General features: G+C 42.7%; 1 long non-coding RNA gene across 2 annotated transcripts in view; it reads left to right on the top strand.

Annotated features, from left to right (window-relative positions):
* The first annotated feature begins 9 nt into the window (after positions 1-9).
* LOC309861314 overlaps positions 10-20,616 on the top strand; it is a 75,432-nt gene continuing 54,825 nt past the window's right edge. Inside the window, exons 1-2 of one of the 2 annotated variants that reach the window (XR_014309861.1) lie at positions 10-219; positions 1,476-1,597. This is a non-coding gene — a long non-coding RNA (uncharacterized lncRNA). The remainder of the gene's footprint in view (positions 220-1,475; positions 1,598-20,616) is intronic. The other variant, XR_014309862.1, reaches the window with a different exon arrangement.

Raw genomic sequence — 20,616 nt, 5'->3', positions numbered from 1 at the left:
AGGATCCGTCGCGGTCCCTCCTTTGAGGCCCCTCCACTTCCGGAGATCGCCTCAGCATGGTCCCAGAGAGAAGGGGGAAGGGCCTTAATCACGCCAGCGACGAGACGACCAATGATGGCTGAGATGGGCGTGCTGTGGAAGTCGGGGGGCTCAGGCCTCACCCCGCCCTTGAAAGATAAGGGAAAGGGTACTCTGTGCTGGTATTGGGGTCGCTGTTCTGTAAGTCGCGGACGTCCCCCGGAGGTAGAAAACGTGGTCGTTGAACCATGGAAAGCCTAAATGCCGGACTGTAGGTCCGCTGTTCAGGCAGAACATTGAGTGCATTTGTAAATTCAGGTCATTCACAACGCGACCCCCTGGCTCCATAGAGGCACCTCCAATGTTGTTGGGGTTGGAATAATAAAAATAATGGCAAAAATAATAACTAACATTTATTGAGAGTGCTTACCATGTCCTAGACACTCTGCTAAGCACATTTAGTAAAATTATTTAGTTCGGTCAAGCAACTTTGTAAACTGCGTTACAACCATTCCCACGCATTTTGAGTGAGGATGGGGTGGGATCTGAGAAGTTAAATAACTTGTGGGACACGTGCTCTTTGCCACAGTTCCATGCAGTCCGGCTCCGTCCTTCCAAAGGGGAGAATCTCCGGAGAAGAAAATGAGACGCGCCAGTTCTCACAGGAAAGACGGAGACCCCTTTCCCTCCGCCTCCTAGATTCCGAGTTTTCTAGCTGGAACAGGAAGGGATGGCACTGGGGATCTTCTCCTGGCCTCCCTTCGGCCCCTCTACCTCAGATGGTTTGAGAGTGGGCCCTGGACGATTAAGCTTTACTGTCCCTCCCCTGTGAAGGATGACACAAGGATTGTGAATATGGACAGAAAGGGACACAAACTACCCAAGGAGCATGTCCTGAGAGCTGGCACTTCGCAGTTAAAATCTAAATTTTAATTTAGATTTAATCCTCACAACCACCCTTTGAAATATAATGAATAAGAACTTCAGATTTCAATTTTTGGTCCAATAACTTGATAATAAATTTGGGCAAATTGCTTCATCTATGATTCTCGTTGGAAATAATGATGTCTATATTCCATGGGATTGGGATGGGGATTAGATGAAAGAAGGGATAAAAAGTGGTTAACTCATTGCCTGTCCTATGGGTTGTGATCAGTAAGTGATGACTACATCTATTATTGCTGTTGTTATTGTAAATATGAAGAATGGTTATCTATGCTGTTAGGCTAAGGTAATTATTTAGGATTGGACCTCAGGTCTAATTGGTACTTTGAGGTACCTTATTTTTGTTATTTTGACCCCAGTTTCCACATTCGTTGTTTGGAAAAATATTTTTATTTTTATTTTTTATAGAAACAGTCTTTTGAGTTCCCAGATGTGTGTGTGACCTGATAACTCTGAACCATGACTCGTAGACTTAACCTTCTTTTCCCCTCTTTCCATTCCATCACATACAGAACTATGGATGTCCTCAAACGGTCCTGTTTGCCAAAGTTTTATTGGTTGAGAATCATGATTTCTGATCGGATATAGCTTCAAAAACTGTGAAGTATCTATTACGGGTTCACCTGCTGTTTTTGTAAGTATTGTGTACATACTCTGTTCTCTACCAACATAAATCTTCTGGTTATTTCTGGCCTCTTTCTGATAGCATCAGCTTGGAAATCAAAGGGGAAGTGATAAGTGTGTCTTGTGATAGGTTGGCCATGGACTGAGAGGCAGGAGAGCTAGAAATGAGAACTCATAAAAATTTGGATGAGTTTTGGACACAGGCACTTGCTAGTTTCTGTGGCCACAGAGATGAATGACATGTGGATATGACTTAGCTTAATTTAACTTAAAAGTTAGGTTTATAGTGGTGATGATATGTGCCAGAAAACACTGAACTTTGAATAATGAGAATTCTAGTCTTAGATCAGCCACAGAATTTTGGTGTGATCCTGGGAAAATCTCTGGGTTTCAGATTACCCATTTTAAAATGAAACAGTTGGGGTTTCTTCCCTTTCTGATTTTTGAGGTTCACTAAAATGTCTCTTTTTCAGGAACATTATGAGATGTATTCAACTGTGCTTTCCTTTAGGTTTTTCCCAGTGTTATTGAAACTGATAAAGTTATCCTGATTCAGATTTTGACCGGAAAGTTTCTTCTCTAGCCCCTGTTGCCTGTCGGCCCAATCCCTCCCTCCAGTACTGTCTGGGTAACTGCATTTTCTCTCTTCTCTAGCATGTTCTAAAAACCTCTCCAGGCAGAGCCAATGTGGGAGCTGGGGAGAATATCTGAAGGGGCTAAGAGACTGTCTTCCTGTCTCAATACTTACCATTTACAAGACACCAGAAATTCACGCTATCTTGCAAAAGAACAGAGGAGAGCTACCACATCCTCATTTTACTTTTACCAAGTGGGTATCCATTGAGGCAAGTGATAGATTGTACCTAATGATGATTATGAGGTCTCTTGGCATAAAGTAAACACACACACACACACACACCTAGCTTCAAAGCCCAGACCAAGCTTGTTCCAGTGGATTCTGTCTCTAATTAGATGGTCGAGAATATGTTCCAGTCAGTACTTGGATCCACAAACACAAACTAGCATCTCACTGTGAGAGGGCGTCATTTGTATGAGCATCATCAGCATCACCATAAAACTGGAAGCACAGTTTTATACAAAAATGTTAATTGAGCTTTGACTATGTTCTGGACACTGGAATACATGCTAGGAAGAGAGAGAGGTGAAAAAGAGAGAACTAATAATCAAGCCAACTAATCGGTGAACAAGAATAGGCTGTGATATCTGATGTGAAAGAAGTAATCAGGCTGATGTGCTAGGGCAGAGGAGGAAGGCTTTATTTTATTTTTTTGTTTCATAAATTATTTGTGCATTTGTTTATTTTTTATTTTATTAACGTATAATGTATTATTTGCCCCAGGGGTACAGGTCTGTGAATCATCAGGCTCACACATTTGACAGCACTCACCATAGCACATTCCCTCCCCAGTGTCCCTCACCCAACCACCCTCTCTCTATCCCCCTCTCCCTGGCAACCCTCAGTTTATTTTGTGAGATTAAGAGTTTCTTATGGTTTGTTTCCCTCCAGATCCCACCTTGTTTCATGTTTTCCCTCCCTTGCCCCCACAGCCCCCTGCCCTGCCTCTCAAATTCCTCATATCAGAGAGATCATATGATAATTATCTTTCTCTGATTGACTTGTCTCGCTTAGCATAATACCTTCTGGTTCCATCCATGTCCTTACAAATGGCAAGATTTTGGGGTTTTTTGATGGCTGCATAGTATACATATATATGTGTGTGTGTGTGTGCACGTGTGTATATGTATACGCGCACGCACGCATACACATACATACACACACACACACACACACACACATACCACATCTTTATCCATTATCTGTTGATGGACATCTAGGCTCTTTCCACAGTTTGGCTGTTGTGGACATTGCTGCTATAAACATTCGGGTGTACATGGGAAGGCTTTATTTTAGTTTGGGCAGTCAGAGAAGGCCTCTCCCAGAAAGTAGTGTATGAGCTAGAATCCTTGCAAGTTGCTGGGGAATTCACAAGTAGGCAGAGAGGCAGGCAGAGGGGGATGGGGAAGCAGGATCTCTGCTGAACAGAGAGCCCAATGCGGGGCTCCATCCCAGGACCCTGGGATCATGACCTGAGCCGAAGGCAGAGGCTTTAACCCACTGAGCCACCCAGGCACCCCAGTAAATAAAACATTTTTTAAAAAATGAATTAAAAAGAAAAAGAAAGTCAACTAACTGATATATAACAGATTGATTGATTAGGAAATGGTTGACTTGAGAAGTTTAAGAAGCAACCAGTTATGCAAAAAACTCGAGGATGAGTATTCCAAGTAGAGGGTAGAGCATGTACTAATGCTCTGAGGCATGTTGGGGAAACAAGGTGACCAGTGTGCCTGGAGTACAGTGAAGCAGGGAGGTAGAGGGTGGGGAGGTGAGGTCAGATAGGATCCAGTTCATGCAGGTCTAGTAGAACATAGAGGAAGGGTTTGGATTCTGATCTTAAAGCAATACAAAACCTTTGGAGGATATTAAACTGGGTCATAAAATTTCTTGGAAACCATGTTAAAGAGTTTGGACTTATTCCAGAGAACAGCAGAGACCCTTCAAAGATTTAAAAGCAGGCGAGTATCAGGATTAGAACCAGGGTTTAGAAAGTTTACTCTGGCTGTGGTAAAGGTAATAGCTTAGATGGAGCTCAGGCAAGAGACCAGCCAGGGGAAGACATTCTGACTGTGGAATGAGGGCATAAGTACAAGAGTGATTGAGTTAGCATCATTAACTAGACCACAAGCTCCCTTATGTCATGAGCCTCACCAACTCTTACTTTGGATGTTTTACAGCATAAGCGTTAGGTCTTTGTGAAAGTCAATGTTTAATTCATATACAGCTCGTTGAATTGACTAGCTAACAGAAAATCAACCTAGCTTCTCCATCCCCTCTACGGAAGCTGAATCATTGTGCAGAGCACTGATCGTATCCAAGTTGTATTTGTTTGTCTCCTTAACCTTGTTCACTTCTTGCCTGTTTACATTGACACCCACTGATGGTTGAGGCTACAGGTGAGTCAGTTTCCAGCAGCAACTGAACTGGAGCAATTAACATCTGGAACCAAATAAATGCCTAAGCCCTGTTTGGAATGTCTGCTTCTAGAGTCATCCAGCCACAGAGTCTGTTGCATAAGGCAAACTTTCATTTGGCGTGCTTACTAGAATTGTCAGTGCTCCTACACGAGAGAAGACCTATTCATTACCAGAGGCTTTGCTAGCCAACATTGGCTCAGTCAGTATCAAGGAACAGTGATGAGTAATGTTTATTGACCAGCTACTGTGTACCAGGCTCTGGGCTGAGGATTTACATTTTTTCTCTCATTTTAAATCTCACAACAATCTTATACAATAGGTGTTCTTAACTAATTCCTTTTTATTTATTTATTTATTTATTTATTATTTACATGTATGAAGGTTTTTTAAAGATTTTATTTTTAAGTAATCCCTTCACCTTATGTGGGGCTTGACTTGAGGTCAGCAGTCACATGCTCCACTGAGTGAGCCAGCCCTTAACACTATTTTAAAGAGAAAGAAATTGAGAATTAGAGAGACTGAGTAACTTACCTAATGTCATATAACTAATAGAATGGTGACCAGGATTTATGCCTAGTTCTCTTTGATTCCAAAACCTTGTGTCATTTTAGTAGTAATTTTAAATTTACTTTATATGACTCTTTATAATTATTAAGATTATATATGTTTATTGTCATAACTCAAGCAATTTAAGATTATATAAAGTAACTATGGGAACTGTCTGTTCTGGCTATCTATCGCTGTGTAAAAAATCACTCCAGTGCTTAGTGACTTAAAAAAAAAACAGCAGTGATTTAGGGGATGCTGCGGGCCATGGCTGCTGAGCAGCAGGTCTGAGGTGGCTGTGGGGACATGGGGCTGGCCTGGAGGCCTTGGGAGAAGGCAGGCTGGGGCCAGGGTCTGGAACCACCGGCTTGTCTACACTTGTGAAGTCTGTGGGACACTGTCCTCCAAGCACATCTCCAAACTGGCCTATCACCAAGGCGTGGTCCTGGTGACCTGCCCCTGTTGCCAGAAGCACTGCATCATCGTGGACAAACTGGGCTGATTCTTAGACCGGATAGGAGGAGAAATATTGAAGAAATCCTGCTGGTCAGAGGGGAGAAGCTGTGCTGAGCGGCTGGCAATGGGGCCCTAGAGCTGGTTGGGAACCCCAAATCCACTGCTGCTCTAGAAGGGGGTGAGGACGAGGATCTCACTTATCCTGGCAAGGTGGAGCTCAGCTGACCCTTAACTTTTGCCTTCGAGAAGATCCTTCAGCCACAAGCCCTTCTAGACTTGCCTGTTTTCTATCAATAAAAAGATACACTTGGAAATAGAAAGCAATAATTTAATTCTCTCTCATGGTTCTGAGGCCTGCCTGGTTCATCTAGTCCTATCTCACTCATTGTCTCTTACGTGCTTATGGTTGGATCTCGGCTGGGGCTGGAATTTTCTTGGTTTTCTTACTCCCATGCTGACTACAGACTGGGACCATAGTGGCGCTTTCTAGAACACAATCCCTTGGCCTCGCCCTGTGTCCTGGGCTTTCCTCACAGCATGATGGGTGGGATCCAAAAGTGAGAATTCCAAGAAAAGAAATAGAATCTGCTCATTTCTTAAGGCCTGGGCCAGAAACTGACAAAGTACCACTTATGCTGTTTTCTATTGATCAAGCAGTTACAGAGCCAAGATGGAAGGGAAGGAGACAGAGCCCACTTTTACATGGTAGGAATGTCAAAAGACTGGGAGGTCAGATTTTAAAACTACCATGGTCTGCTTCTGACCACAAATTATGTTCTTTCTTCACTCAAAATTCAGTTGTCCCATCCAAAGAGTCTCCCAAACATCTTGTGCCATCTAGGACAGGCATGAAGTCCAGGTCCTTGTCTTCGGTATTACTTCTAGTTACGGATGAGGGGCCTTGAGTCTGGATCTTTAGTAATAGCTCTTCAGGAATGATTCTTTTTGATCTGAGTATCTGTGAACAAAAAGACAGATTATTGGGATGCCCCAGTGGCTCAGTTGGTGAAGCATCTGACTCTTGATTTTGGCTTAGGGCATGATCTCAGGGTTGTGAGATCCAGTCCAGCATCTAGCCAGCTCCACACTGGGTGTGGTACCTGCTTAAGATTCTCTCTCTCCCTTTCCCTCAGTTCATCCCCCCCATCCTTAAAAAAAAATCTATCTATATTTATATATAGATATAGATATAGAATATAAACAAAATAAAAAGACAGGTTATTTGTTTTCCACGCCCAACATACAGTGGTGGGATAGGCATCAGGAAACGGCAATATAATTTTTTTCTTAGGATCCAATTCTATTCGGTGATTCTCTACAGCTCTGTCTTCCGAGCTCTTGGTTCTACCTTCTGAGTTTAGCTGTCCTTTTCCATGAAATGTAAACTGTGTTTGCCCTGAGTGGTTTCTGAGGTTTCTGAGCCTGCTTCCTGCTCAGAGAAGTTCTGGAATCCAAAGCCCCTCTTTTTCCCCACTGTGCACTATTCCCTTCTCTTTTAGTTCAAACTGATTCTAAAAAATGTTGAGTTTTTAAATGATTCTTCCTCAAGTTCCTTCCATTGGGGAAAAAGCCATGACCACAAATCTCTTCAGCTCATGTATGTACTTTTTACTTTGGATGCTTTTTTAGGGACATCCTGTTGTTTAAGACAGACAAGTGCAGTCTGAAATTCTTCAGGGGCATTTTGGCTGTTTGAAAGGGTTAGTGAAGTAGTGAGCAGGACCCCTTTGCTTGAAGATCACTTTAATTTGAGAAGAGTTTGCCCTCTGGAGAGGCTGGGCATTAGAAGTCATTTTATTTTTAAACCCAGAAAACCCTGACACTTCTATACACTTTCTAAAATTTGCTCTAATACCAAAAAGTTTCTTTTGTTAGCTGTTCTTTCTCCTTTGCATTTTACTATACATAGGTTGGCCAGGTCATCATATTATGGAATATTTCCTTTTCCACATTACAGCAGACAACAGTGCACCAAATCTTCCACTGCCCACAGGGGTCCCCTTCCTTCCAACTTCCAGTAGTATTTTCCTTTAAGTCATCATCAAGACCCTTTAGATTTCCACTAACATGCTCTTTGAGGCCCTTCTAGCTTTTGCCTGCTGGTCAAACATGATAATTATAATATTATGATTTATAGTAAGAAATATTGCTAAAAACAACACTCATTTTTATGGCTTTTGGTCCTCTGGCTTGATGGGGCTCATTTAGCCCGTTCTCATGTAGGTGTCTCATGAAGTTGCAATTGTCTGGCCAGAGTCATCTTGAAGGTTAGCCCAGGCTAAACCAATCTCATCCCTCCTTGGAGAATATATAATAACCAGGATATGGACAGATTAAGCTAGTTAACTATGGAGAGCCAAAGGGAGAGGCCGGGGAGACTTCCAGAGTCAAAATGTTGCAGAGGCTGATATGTTAGGTCATATGCAAGATGATTAAACAAAGCAAGTCATCTGTTGGAAAAGAAAACCAAGGTGTAAAGATGACAGAGAGCACGGGGCACTCTGATTTCCAAGTCCATAAGTCCTGGCTGTGCTTTGTTTCCATTATACCTCTGTATTCTTACCATAAACATCTGTTTTTGCTGTATTGGCCTAGGGAGATTTCTGTTTCTGACATGCAACATACTGACCTGACATGAGGATCTTTATTATTCTCAAGGAGTGGTGGGAAGAAATGAGCATGTACTTTAGGGCCATTGATTGAGATATTCATGTTATTCCCCAATATTAATGCAAAGAAGTCATTGTACTTCCTCGGTTACCAAAATCTGCGAGACATGGGGTACGTAGAGCTGAACAAGGTTGTCAAGGTCACTGTCCTCGTGGAACTCACAGTCTAGTGAGACTCACCCAGAGCCAAGTTCAAATTTTTCCTGTGTCAGGAACTAGCTGAGTGAAGTCCCCACTTCTCACCTTGGAAGTGGGCAGCACTTTGTGGACTTGATGTGAAGATTAAATGACATCTATGTATGTGCATGGAAATGTGGAGACCATATGACACATGAAAGGCAATTAAATATTTTGGTTTATTTTTCTTTGTGTTTTTTCTTAAATTTGGGGCTGGATAATGCTTTGTTATGGAAGGCTACCCTGTCTTTGCAAGATGTTTAGTAATGTCCCTGGCCTCTACCCACAAGTTGGTGGTAGCACTCCCTCTGACCCCAAGTTGTGATATCCAAAAATGTTTTTACATATTGCTGGATGGGCCAAAGGGTAGAGATTGAGTGGGCAAAATGGCTGCCTGTTGCAAACCATTACATCAGATAAAAGGCAGACTTTTATGCCTACAGCTATAGACTCTAACATCCACTTCTGAGTTTAACTTCCCAATCCGCCTGACTCCGTTTCATGGTTTTTTGGTTTTTTTTTTTTTTTTTTTTTAATGCTTCCAAGACTAAATGAATGGCATCAGGAGGAAAGTAGAAACTAATGCCAATTTGGTAGTGCTGACACTGAAGGAAGGAAAATCTACACAGCCCCCTCCCTCCTTCCTTCTCTGAGGCCAAGCCCAGTTTTGCCTGTTTAATTACCTGCAGTGATTTCAACATTAACCAGGTCTGCTGATCCACCCTGGCAAGAGAAATAACAGAGTTGGCCAGATCTGATAGTGCAGAGAAATTGGAGGCTTTCCCTAGCACTGTTTACACAGACCTCATCTGGGGGTTGAGGGTCATAGCTTTGGTGGCTTATAGCTGGAACACTTGTCATTACCTGAGGGAGAGGAAAAGGATTCTATTTCCAGTGGTAAGCGCAGAATTTCAGAATTTCACAAGGGGGGGGGCATGGGCTTAGCAGTCTGATTTGTATGGGAACTAAATTTGCATGGCAAGAATATGATTTATCCATATATTCTGTTTAAAAAACTATACAAGTATCTTAGTTTTCTAAAAGGCCTTTATTTATACTTCACATAAGTTTGAAAAAAAGTCAGTTCATTTTAAATAACACAGTGCTATGATAACAATTTTGTTTGGGATGGGGCTTTCTTTTGGCACAGTACTATTAGAGCCTGTTGGGTAAGACTGACGTGACTCTCTGACTCTGTCTTTCCACTTTCTCTCTTGTTCATTTACTGGCCTTCTGCTTTTCCTTAAGGCCTTTGTACTTGATGTTTCCTTTTCTTAGAACTTGCGCTGTCTTAGCTGGTGTGCAAAATGCCTTCACAGGTTGAGTGGCTTAAACAACAGAAATGTATTTCTCACAGTTCTGGAGACTGGGAAGTCCAAGGTCAAGGTGTTAGCAAGGTAGGTTAATTGGGAGGCCTCTTCTCTTGGCTCCTCGGTGGCCTCCATCTCTTTGTGTGCTCACATGGCCTTTCCTATGTGCATGTACACAGACAGGTGGGAAGAGTAAGCTCCCTAATGTCTCCTCTCTCAAGGACATAGGCCTGTTGGATCAGAGCCCCACCTTTATGACTTTTTGCGACCTTAATTTCTTCCTTAGTGGCCCCATCTCCAAATACAGCCACACCGAGGGTTAGGGCTTTACTCTATGTATTTGAGGGGAGGGAACACAAAAATGTTCAGTCCATAACACTCTCTATTAGGTCTAACTTGGTTAAAAAGAAAAAAAGAAAAAAGGGTGCCTGGGTTGCTCAGTGGGTTAAAGCCTCGGCCTTTGGCTCAGGTCATGATCCCAGGGTCCTGGGATCCAGCCCTGCATGGGGCTCTCTGCTCGGCAGGGAGCCTGCTTCCTCCTCTCTGCCTGCCTCTCTGCCTACTTGTAATTTCTGTCTGTCAACTAAATAAATAAAATTTAAAAAAAAAAAAGGTCTAACTTGGTTTAGTTCTTGGCTCTCTATAACATATCTTTCCTTCCCTTTTTTTTCTGTCACTCACTATCCTTCTCTGCTTTGTTTTCCTTCCTGCACTTAATACCACCTAAAATTATTTTACATTAAATGAGTGGTACTTATTTTCTGTCTCTAGGTCTTAGATTAGTTAATGTTTAAATGTGCTTGCTTAAATAAATTATTTGTTCAACAAATTTTTATTTTGTGCCTACAGTGTGCAAGGCACTGGACTTGGTTCTAGGATTGCAGTGATGAAGAAAAGTATGCATATTCCCTGCCCTCATATTGCTTCCAGTGTGGGAGCATTTATTGAATACTTAGTAGGTACCAGGTATGGTGCTGAGAATTTAACTTAGATGACCTCGCTTGATCTTTATAAAAATCCTATGATGTGGGTCCTATTGTTTCATTAATTTTACGAAAGGGACCATTGGGCCCCACAGGGATAAGCCACTTTTTCAAAGTCATTCAACTAGTTGGCCTGGGCCCTAGTCGATGCTCTTGACCACTGTGCTACCCTGCATATGGAAGGCATCTTGGAGTACAGAGCACCTTTGAGGGGGTGAACAAAATCATGTATGGCTGTAACCTCACTATCAAAAACCTCAATATCAAAAAGTATTCAATACTGGTTATTCCCATTAAACACCAGAATAACTATAGGTACACTATACTATAAAGTTTAGATATAAACCTATATGCATAAGATTGATATTCTGAGGCATTATTAAGAATGTTATAAAAATCACTGCCACAGAATTCTTTTTCTTTAGAATGTGTGATAGAAAACCCAGTGGAGGCTTTGGAGGCAGGCAGGGGGATTTGAGAGCAGACTTGGATTCATGTCTTTACTCTGTCACTTACTGCCCTTGGAAACTTGAGCAGGTTCTGAGACTTAGTTTTCTTAGCTGTGAAATGAGGATTATAATACCTGCTTGATAAAGTGTTGAAATATTCCTGCAAATAGAGGATACCTAATGAATAGTAGTTAGTTTTTACTGTATTATTTTCACAGTACATTTAAACTATAATTTGAGGGGCACCTGGGTAGCTCAGTCGTTGAGCGTCTGCCTTTGGCTCAGGTCATGATCCCAGGGTCCTGGGATGGAGCCCCACGGTGTGCTCCTTGCTCAGTGGGGAGTCTGCTTCTCCCTCTGCCCCTCCCCCTGGTCATGCTCTCTCACTTTATCTCTCAAATAAATAAATAAAATCTTTTAAAAAATAAACTATAATTTGATCTTTAAACAACTAACCTGTACAGAAGCGTGGGTGTTACGTACAGTGAGGCTAACCTGAAAGACTGAGTTGTGTAACCTGATCACTAGGAAGGAGCCATTTCTCCATCAGTTCCCCTGAATGCCTCAAGATAATCTCATCAGTCCTAGATTCCCTTTCCCTTGGAAGGAGTGTTTCTGGGACTGGCAGTCTTCCAAGGTTCTAGGAGGTCAAATGAATCCAAGTCCCCTTGTTATGTTTCTTTCTCTTTGCCTCTAGATTCAATAGGAAGAAGTCCGGGTCTGTGTTAGTGGGTTAGATAAGGAAGAAGTGAGAACAGGGAAAAAGAAAAAAAATTGGACATGGGTTCAAGTTATACCCAGTTCCCATTGGAGCCCCAGAAACTATCCTCTTCCCTTGGGCGGGACAGAAAGAATTAGAATCTTGCTGTCAGGGGTTTGTCAGACCATGTGTTTTCATGCTTTTTGGCTGTGGGTATTTGGAAGGCTGTGGGTTGTGCCTGCTGAATATTCATTCTCACTTCTTATAAAAATAACTTGACTTATTTTCCTTTGGGAAACTAACCTCCCCCTCTTAGTCCCTGTTCCAGGTCCAGGTAAGTCTGTAGCCAGGCTTAGCAGTTAGTGCCTTCCATTCCTCTTTCCACAGTGATTGGTTCCAGGATGGCAGTATAATCCCAAACTGGCCAATGAGGCTCAATTTCTGTGCATTTTTTGGCCGCCTTTTGCCTCAGACATGCTAAACTCTGGGCCTGTAATCTTGCTTCTGCCTTGACCCCCTAGAGAGAGCTCAGCTCAGAGTGGAGGCAATCAGGCAAAAGACCTTACAATATCATTCCAGATCCTCCATCTTATCAGGCTCCCCTTCCAGTTACTTGAACCGAAAAACCCAGTTCCTCCGTTTTTTTCTTTTCTTAAATCAAGTTGGGTTTTTTTGACACTTGGAGTGAAGAGAGTCCTGAGTAATACATCTGACTTTGTGGAACTGGAATGAGCAGACAAGGCAGCCAAGATGTGAGGGGGTGTGGGAAATCATGTCCTAGAGAAATCATAGGGAGACCAGCAGTGTTCACCTCTGCCTCAGGGGCTGCTGCTGGGTGGGGCTATTGTTTGTCTTGTCTAGTTCCTGTTCTGGAGAGTAGAACTAGACCAAAGAGAGGGGTTAAGAAGTAACAGATGGTAAGTATGTTGTTTTCAATAGTGATTGCTGGAGAAAACAGGTGGAAATTTCTAGTTGGGGAACGAGTGCCCCATCACTAGAGCTGTCTGATTCCAGGAAGCTGGCCTGACCCTGCTTGAATGTTAAGCATGGTGGAGGGAGACATATTTAGATTGACTTTGAGCCCCTTTTTATTTTGGGAGTTTATGATTAGATGCAAATTGTTTGAATATATCATTTCGCTTGGAGTATGTATAAATGAGCCTATATTTCACTAACAAGATGTGCTCTTGTAAGGACTGTGTCTTGCATACCTCTCTAGCTTAGGGCAGACAGAGGACAGTAACCTGGTAATGAAACTGAAATGCCCTGTATTCCAATCCTGAGTCTATCACTTGTTTGATGAGTGACCTTGGGCAGTAAGGTTGTGTCCTCTTTGTAACAGGAGGATCCTATTACCTACTGCTTAGGGTTAGCCTGTGGATTGGCCATAAGGCATGGTAAGCACTTCTCTGATAGCTGTTACTATTAACGTGCTCAGCCCCTGCCTGTGGAGTGAATGGACAAAGGTGCTGGGAGAACCCCAGAGAAAACCCTGCCAACTGGTTTTAGAGAGGAACTCAGGGTGAATTTGAGAGAAAGAAAAGGTGTGGCAGTCAAGGAGAGCTCAGGTCTGCTCCTGCTGGTGGGACACATTGCCTGAATTATAGTTTCTTCTTTCCTGGATAAACAGGCATGTATCCTATGTCAGGTTCTATAGAAGCTGTGTGGGAGAGGGATAGGGACACTGTTCAAGTGATTTATGGGTGACAATGCTTTCAGGAGACGGAGTGAGCAGGACTGGCTACACAGTTTTTTGGGTCCAGAGCAAAATGAAGATGGGGGGAGCCCATTTTCAAAAGAACAGGGAAAAAGTGTTGTTAAAGATACTAATATATAAAACTTATTTCTTTCTTTTACCATTTTTCTTACAACTTGCCATGGTATTTTTTATTTGCTATTTAATGTAGTTCTAAGTAAAGGAAAAATAAAAATTTAAATTATTAGCATGAATTTTACCATTTATCTTCATTTTTTAAAAAAAGTAAAACAATCATCTAATTTATTGTTGGGCTATGGAACTGTCATTTTCTTCTAGACATTGATAATTTAAACAAAGCAATGGTAAAACTATCCAGATAATCAGACATTAAAAATTAGTTTATGGTAATAGGTCCTTTTTCTTATCAAATATCCAATTGAGGATTTATTTATATACTAAAATGTTAGTTATATTTTTCCAAGTTTTCAAAAATGAGGACAGTAGAGTATTTCTCCAAGGTGGTTAGGTTTTTAAATGACCCTAAAGTGCTCTGTCCTGAGGCGCTGGGCTGGCAGAATCGGGAGAGCGAGTGACTCTTGATCTCAGGGTTGTGAGTTCAAGCCTGACATTGGATGTGGAGATTACTTTATTTATTTATTTTTTAAAAAGATTTTATCCATTTATTTGACAGACAGAGATTACAAGTAGGCAGAGAGGCAGGCAGAGAGAGATAAGGAAGCAGGCTCCCCGCCGAACAGAGGGCCCATGAGGGTCTCAATCCCAGGACCCCGGAATCATGACCCGAGCCGAAGGCAGAGGCTTTAACCTACTGAGCCACCAAGACACCCCTGGAGATTACTTTAAAGATAAAATCTTTGGAGTGTCTGGGTGGCTCAGTTGGTTAAACATCTGACTTCAGCTCAGGTCATGATCTCAGAACCCTGGGATGGAGCCCATCAGGTAGCTCTCTGTCTACCAGACTTTCTGGAAGAAGCTCTTCATTATCTGCCTTTATATAACCACACACTTTTGGTGACTGTAGATATGAAACATTCTTGATATTTTCAGATTTATGAACTAATTTTCCTTTGTCTTTAGTATCATTAGTCTCCAAAGTGGCTCTACATTATATTCTGCCCCATCGGTGTTGATTCTTATTGTAATTTCATCATCTCCTATGTGGGCAAGAACTGTAGAGTCAGGCTTACCAACCACATGTCCACTGAAGGAGTCTTGCAATTTGTTGGTGTACTCACTTTGATCTTTACCATCTACCACCACGACTTTGAAATTTTGGGAAGAGTGTTCAATACTTGATGTCAGGTATAATTTATTTATTTATTTTTTAAAAAAAGATTTTATTTATTTATTTGACAGAGAGAAATCACAAGTAGATGGAGAGGCAGGCAGAGAGAGAGGGAAGCAGGCTCCCCGCTGAGCAGAGAGCCTGATGTGGGACTCGATCCCAGGACCCTGGGATCATGACCTGAGCCGAAGGCAGCGGCTTAACCCACTGAGCCACCCAGGCGCCCCGATGTCAGGTATAATTTAAACAGCCTTTTCAAGGCTGAAAAAGTCAGTAGTGTTTCTAAATGTGTTGAGGTCAATCGATCCCTTTTTCTTACTGTGTGCTGTTGGATATTGGATAAAGAGAGGATTTTGTAGTCTGAGAAAGAATCAAGCTTTTCCAGTCACTCCGGGGAATCATCCGCAGGTGGTGGTTCCAGCACAAAAGGAACCACACTGGTCAAGAAGACAAGAGACACTGCTTCATGTTCCTGGCCTGGCCACTGGCTCCACCTCTCTCGGCAGCCTCTGCCTAACCGGGGCTCAGAACACTGCTCACACTGGGAGAGAAGGGGATCTGCCCAGCCCTGCCCCTCAAGCCTCTTTCCTCCCATCCACCTACCAGAAGACTCCCACTTATTTTCATTTTGTACAGTGCCAATTTTAAGTGCAAGTATCATCCAAATTATATTAGTTTGTATTTTTGTGCTTCATCCCCAGAAGGTGCCTCAAGCTAGTCAGAAGACACAAACATAAGCCAGATGCAGGAAGGTTGGAAGGGAGGGTGTGCAAGGCAGAAAGATACACCAGCACCTGACATGCTGCCTCTGGGCTCAGGAAGTTGAGCTAAGAATGTCCTCTTCCCATAGATCACCCATTCTGGTCCACAGTGGAAGGACACCCTAAGCTTATTTCAGCCTCTGTGCTGGGAGTCTAGCTACCTTCACTGGGGGTAGGTGAGAGGCTTGCTCTTCCCACAGTGCTTGTCAAATGTGCTATGCATTGCCAGCCAGAGGTAAGAACAGCCACCACCTTGCCCAGCCCCACCTTTACTTGTGTCTGCACTCAGGCCCTTGCTGTGGGCAGAGGGCTGCTGCCATCACTGGGCAGGGCAGGGAGGGAGAGGTGGGGCAGAAAAAAGGGTGTAAGGAGGTGGAGGAGGTGGGAAGGTGCTGGGAGGTGGCACTGCCTGTGAGCCAAGGCTCTAAGTCCCTGCTCATCCTTATTAATTTAATAGGACTTCCCCTACAAACAGATTCAAAGATAGACTTTTTAAGAATTTCAAGATGGCAGGTGCAGAGCAGTAAACTTCAAGCTAGAGGCCCTTATGAGCATTGGACCCTATGTGATTGCTTTGGTCTTAGGCTTGTATCTCTGACCTCATTTTTTGGCCCATCAATTCTTGATCTCTTTTCATTGTGTGTATTAAGCAGTACCCTAGTTGGATGTCCTGATTTGCTCCCAAGATTACTATGTTCAATGAGCCATCTATCTAGATGCCTGCAGGATAGGGTCCCTGGCCACCATTCTACCCTCGTTGCCCTTTATGGTAATTGTACCCATCTTCTTTCGTATGCTTGAGTGCTTTTGCTGGTCTTTGCTATTCTGGAATTTTATTATCCAGTTTTTTTCTATTACAGCACGTCCTTTAGGAGACTGCTACTACAAGCTTCTTGAGGTACTATTGTCAACCTCACCAGTATTTCTTTTTTTTAAAGATTTTGTTTTTAAATATTTTTATTTATTTATTTGTTAGAGAGAATGAGTGAGCGTAAGCAGGGGGAACTGCAGAGGGAAAGGGAGAAGCAGGCAGCTGCTGATCAAGGAGCCTGAGACAGGACTTGATCCCAGCACCCCAGGATCATGACCTGAGCTGAAGGCAGATGCTTAACTGACTGAGCCTCCCATGTGGCCCTCACCAATACTTTCTTATCTCCCTGGTAAAGGGAGAGTCCTCCAGGCCTTCTCAAGGAATAAGGTCTGCTGGTGGGTTTTCCTGTCTCATCTGGTAGGCCCATTCTAGCATGCCCACTGCTCTGAGCGGGTCAGACCTTCCCTCCAGTTTGCAGTGGCAGTTCTGGCATCTCTGAGTTGTTGTTTGGCTTATTGCTTTTTCCAGTCTTTCAAGAGCCTCTCTTTGGCATATTGAAAACATCCCCTGGGGCTATCCTGTGACACTGGAGAGAGGACCCCTCTTCATCAACAAACTCTTACCCAGCTTCTATATCACCCTCCTTGATTCATCACCCTTTTAATCCTCCCCAGACATTCTCCCCTCCCCCAGTTTGGGCTTATGCATGTTGGCCAGGTCTAATATATAATCCCTTTCTTTCCTCAGTAGGCCTAGCACTTTCTGAGTTGGTCCATGCTCAGGTTTTTCCCCCATGATCAGTCTGGTGGCCAGGAGTGGAGGTGGGGCAAATCTCTAGGAGGGCAAACATTGTTTATAAAGCCCCCAACTCATTTTTCAGCAAGGTAGAGTGGAGGTGAGGGCTTATCCTCCAGCAAGGGAACAGGGACACTTGGTAGGCCCAGAGAGGCTTCAAGTGTACCTGGGTTTATCTCTTCAAATAGCCCCTCCCGAGAATCTGCATCCCTTCTTTCCCTGTCAGGGCCTCGTCTTTGGTGTGAATAGATGTTCCTAGCAGAGAGCTGGGTTGCTCTATCAGCCTTCCAACTGTGGGAAACAAGGGTCTCTCTAAATGCTGCCATTCAGGCCCTCTGAACTTGTTTATCAGTCTGTCATCCTCTCTCTTCAGCACATCTTTGAACACCTAGTTCCATGATCTCTTTGGTCTGCATTTGTCCCAGACCTCTCAGATGCCGGAGGGACTGTGGAAAGCAGATTCTCAGAGAAGAGATCGAAGAAGTTGTTTCGACTTTGGCCCAATTTCTCTGAAAAGTGATTTCAGGATTGAAGATACTTTAAGTCACTGTAATGCATGTCACTGGTACTGTCTCTACTGGGATGGCTTTTGTTATGGGATAAATGAAGAGGCCTGGCAAAATGTGGCTTGCTGCTAGGATTGCTTTCTGGGATCCCATAGCTGGATAATTATGGACATCACAGGGATCATGTTGGAAAGGATTTTGTTTCCATTTGGTTCCTGGGATGTTCACTCTATGTTTTCTAATTACTGACCAAGTTGGAGAATCAATACGAAACCTGAAGAACTTAGAGTATAAGCATCGATTTTCTGGGGTGCCTGGGTTGCTCAGTTGGTTAAGCTTCTGCCTTTGGCTCAGGTCATGATCCCAGGGTCCTGGGATGGAGTGCATCAGGCTTCTTGCTTAGTGGGGAGCCTGTTTCTCTTTCTCCCTCTGCTGCTCCCCTGCTTGTGCTCTCTCCTTCTTTCTAATAAGTAAATAAAATCTTTAAAAAAAAAAAAAAAGAATCTATTTTCTGTTAGGAATTGTTGGGGAGCCTGGGTGGCTTAGTCCATTAAGTGTCTGCTTTCAGCTCAGGTCATGATCCCAGGGTCCTGGGATCAAGCCCGGCGTCGGGCTCACTGCTCAGTGGGGAGTTTGCCTCTTCCTCTCCCTCTGCTCTCTCTGTCTCTCTCTCTATAAACTAAATAAATAATAAGTGAATAAATAAATAAAATCTTAAAAAAATGAATTGTTAGGGTTTCTTACTGTTAGTTTTAGGTATCAACTTAGCTAGACCACAGTACCCAGATATTTGCTCAAAAGCCAGTCTAAATGTTTCTGTAAAGGCATTTTTAAGATGAGATAAGCATTTAAATCAATAGGCTTCGGGTGCCAGGGTGGCTCAGTCAGTTGAGCATGTAACTCTTGGTCTCAGCTCAGGTCTTGGTCTTGGGATTGTGAGTTCAAGCCCCACACTGGGCATGGAGCCTACTTAAAAACAAACAAATAAATAGGCTTTGAGTAAAGCAGATTACACTACATAATGTGGGTAGACCTCATCTAGTCAGTTGAACGCTTTAGGAGAAAAAAAGTCAAGGTCCTCTGAGCGAGAGGGAATTCTGCCTCTAGACTGCCTTCTAAAACATCAGTTCCTCCCTCAGTCTCCAGCTTGCTGGTCTTTTCTGTGGCATTTGGACTGGGCAACCCTAACTTCAATCGCACAAGCCAATTTCTTTAAAAAATTGCTCTCTCCTTTCTCTCTTACTCTATACACATCCTAGTGTTCTGTTTTTCACAGAACTCTGACTAACCTAGGGATATAGTTAGATCTTTTTCTTCAACTGTGCTAGATAATAGTGTAACTCTGATTGTAGAATGAAGATTTAGGATTCATTCTCTTAAGTGTGACTGACTGAGTTTGAATCCTGCCTCAGTCACTTACTGTGTGATGTTTTAAAAATTTTAAATGCATATAGAAATACAAACACATAATAAGATACAGCTCAATGGTGCCTGGGTAGCTTAGTTGTTAAGCGTCTGCCTTCGGCTCAAGTCATGATTCCAGGGTCCTGGGATCGAGCCCCACATTGGATTCCCTGGTCGGTGGGGAGCTGTTTCTCCCTTTCCCATGCCCCCTGCTTGTGTACTCACTCTCTCTTGCTGTGTCTTTCTCTGTCAAGCAAATAACTGAAATCTTTAAACAAACAAACAAACAAAAAAAGATACAGCTCAATGGATTTTCAGAAAATGAACACACTAATGTAACTAGCAAAAAATAAATAAAATAAATAAAAATAAATAAAAATTAAAAAAAACAAATATTACTAACACTCAAGAAATTTCCCTTGTGCCTATTACCAATCACTACTCACACTGTCACTAAGAAAAATCACAATTTTGACTTCTAAAAGAGTATTTTTTTATTGTTGTGTATTGTGTTGTCAATTTTTACATTTTATATGTAAGGAATCAGCATTTTTAAAAAAAGATTTTATTTATTTATTTGACACAGACGGAGATCACAAGTAGGCAGAGAGGCAGACAGAGAGAGAGGAGGAAGCAGACTTCCCATGAGCAGAGAGCCCGATGTGGGGCTCGATCCCAGGACCCTGAGATCGTGACCCGAGCCGAAGGCAGAGGCTTTAACCCACTGAGCCACCCATGCGCCGCCAGCATGTATTTTTTGTATCTATCTTGTGCTCAGCCTTTTTTTGGTATGATTAATTTAGGTGGTTTTATGTCATTATAGTTCCCCCCATAAAATTTATCTATTTATTTTTTAATTTAAATTAAATTAACATATAATGTATTATTAGTTTCAGAGGTATAGGTCTGTGATTCATCACAAGATTTCATTTTTTTGATGACTGAGTAGTATTCCATTGTACATGTGCGTGCATGTGTGTGTCTGTCTGTCTGTCTGTCCGTCTAGACCGTGATTGTATAGTGGTTAGTACTCTGCGTTGTGTCTGTCCGTCTATCTATCCATCCCACATCTTCTTTATCCATTCATCTGTTGATGGAAATTTGGGCTCTTTCCATAGCTTGGCTATTGTGAACATTGCTGCTATAAACATTGGGGTGCAGGTGCCCCTTCAGATCCACTATATTTGTATTTTTTTTAATTTATTTTTTATTTATTTTCAGCATAACAGTATTCATTATTTTTGCACTACACCCAGGCCTCCATGCAATCCGTGCCCTCTATAATACCCACCACCTGGTACCCCAACCTCCCACCCCCCACCCCTTCAAAACCTCACATTGTTTTTCAGAGTCCATAGTCTCTCATGGTTCACCTCCCCTTCCAGTTTCCCCCCAACTCC

The sequence above is a fragment of the Mustela nivalis genome (genome assembly GCF_964662115.1).
Source record: "Mustela nivalis genome assembly, chromosome: 3".
NCBI classification, from domain to species: Eukaryota; Metazoa; Chordata; class Mammalia; order Carnivora; family Mustelidae; genus Mustela; species Mustela nivalis.
This window is presented reverse-complemented; position numbering and strand designations above follow the sequence as displayed.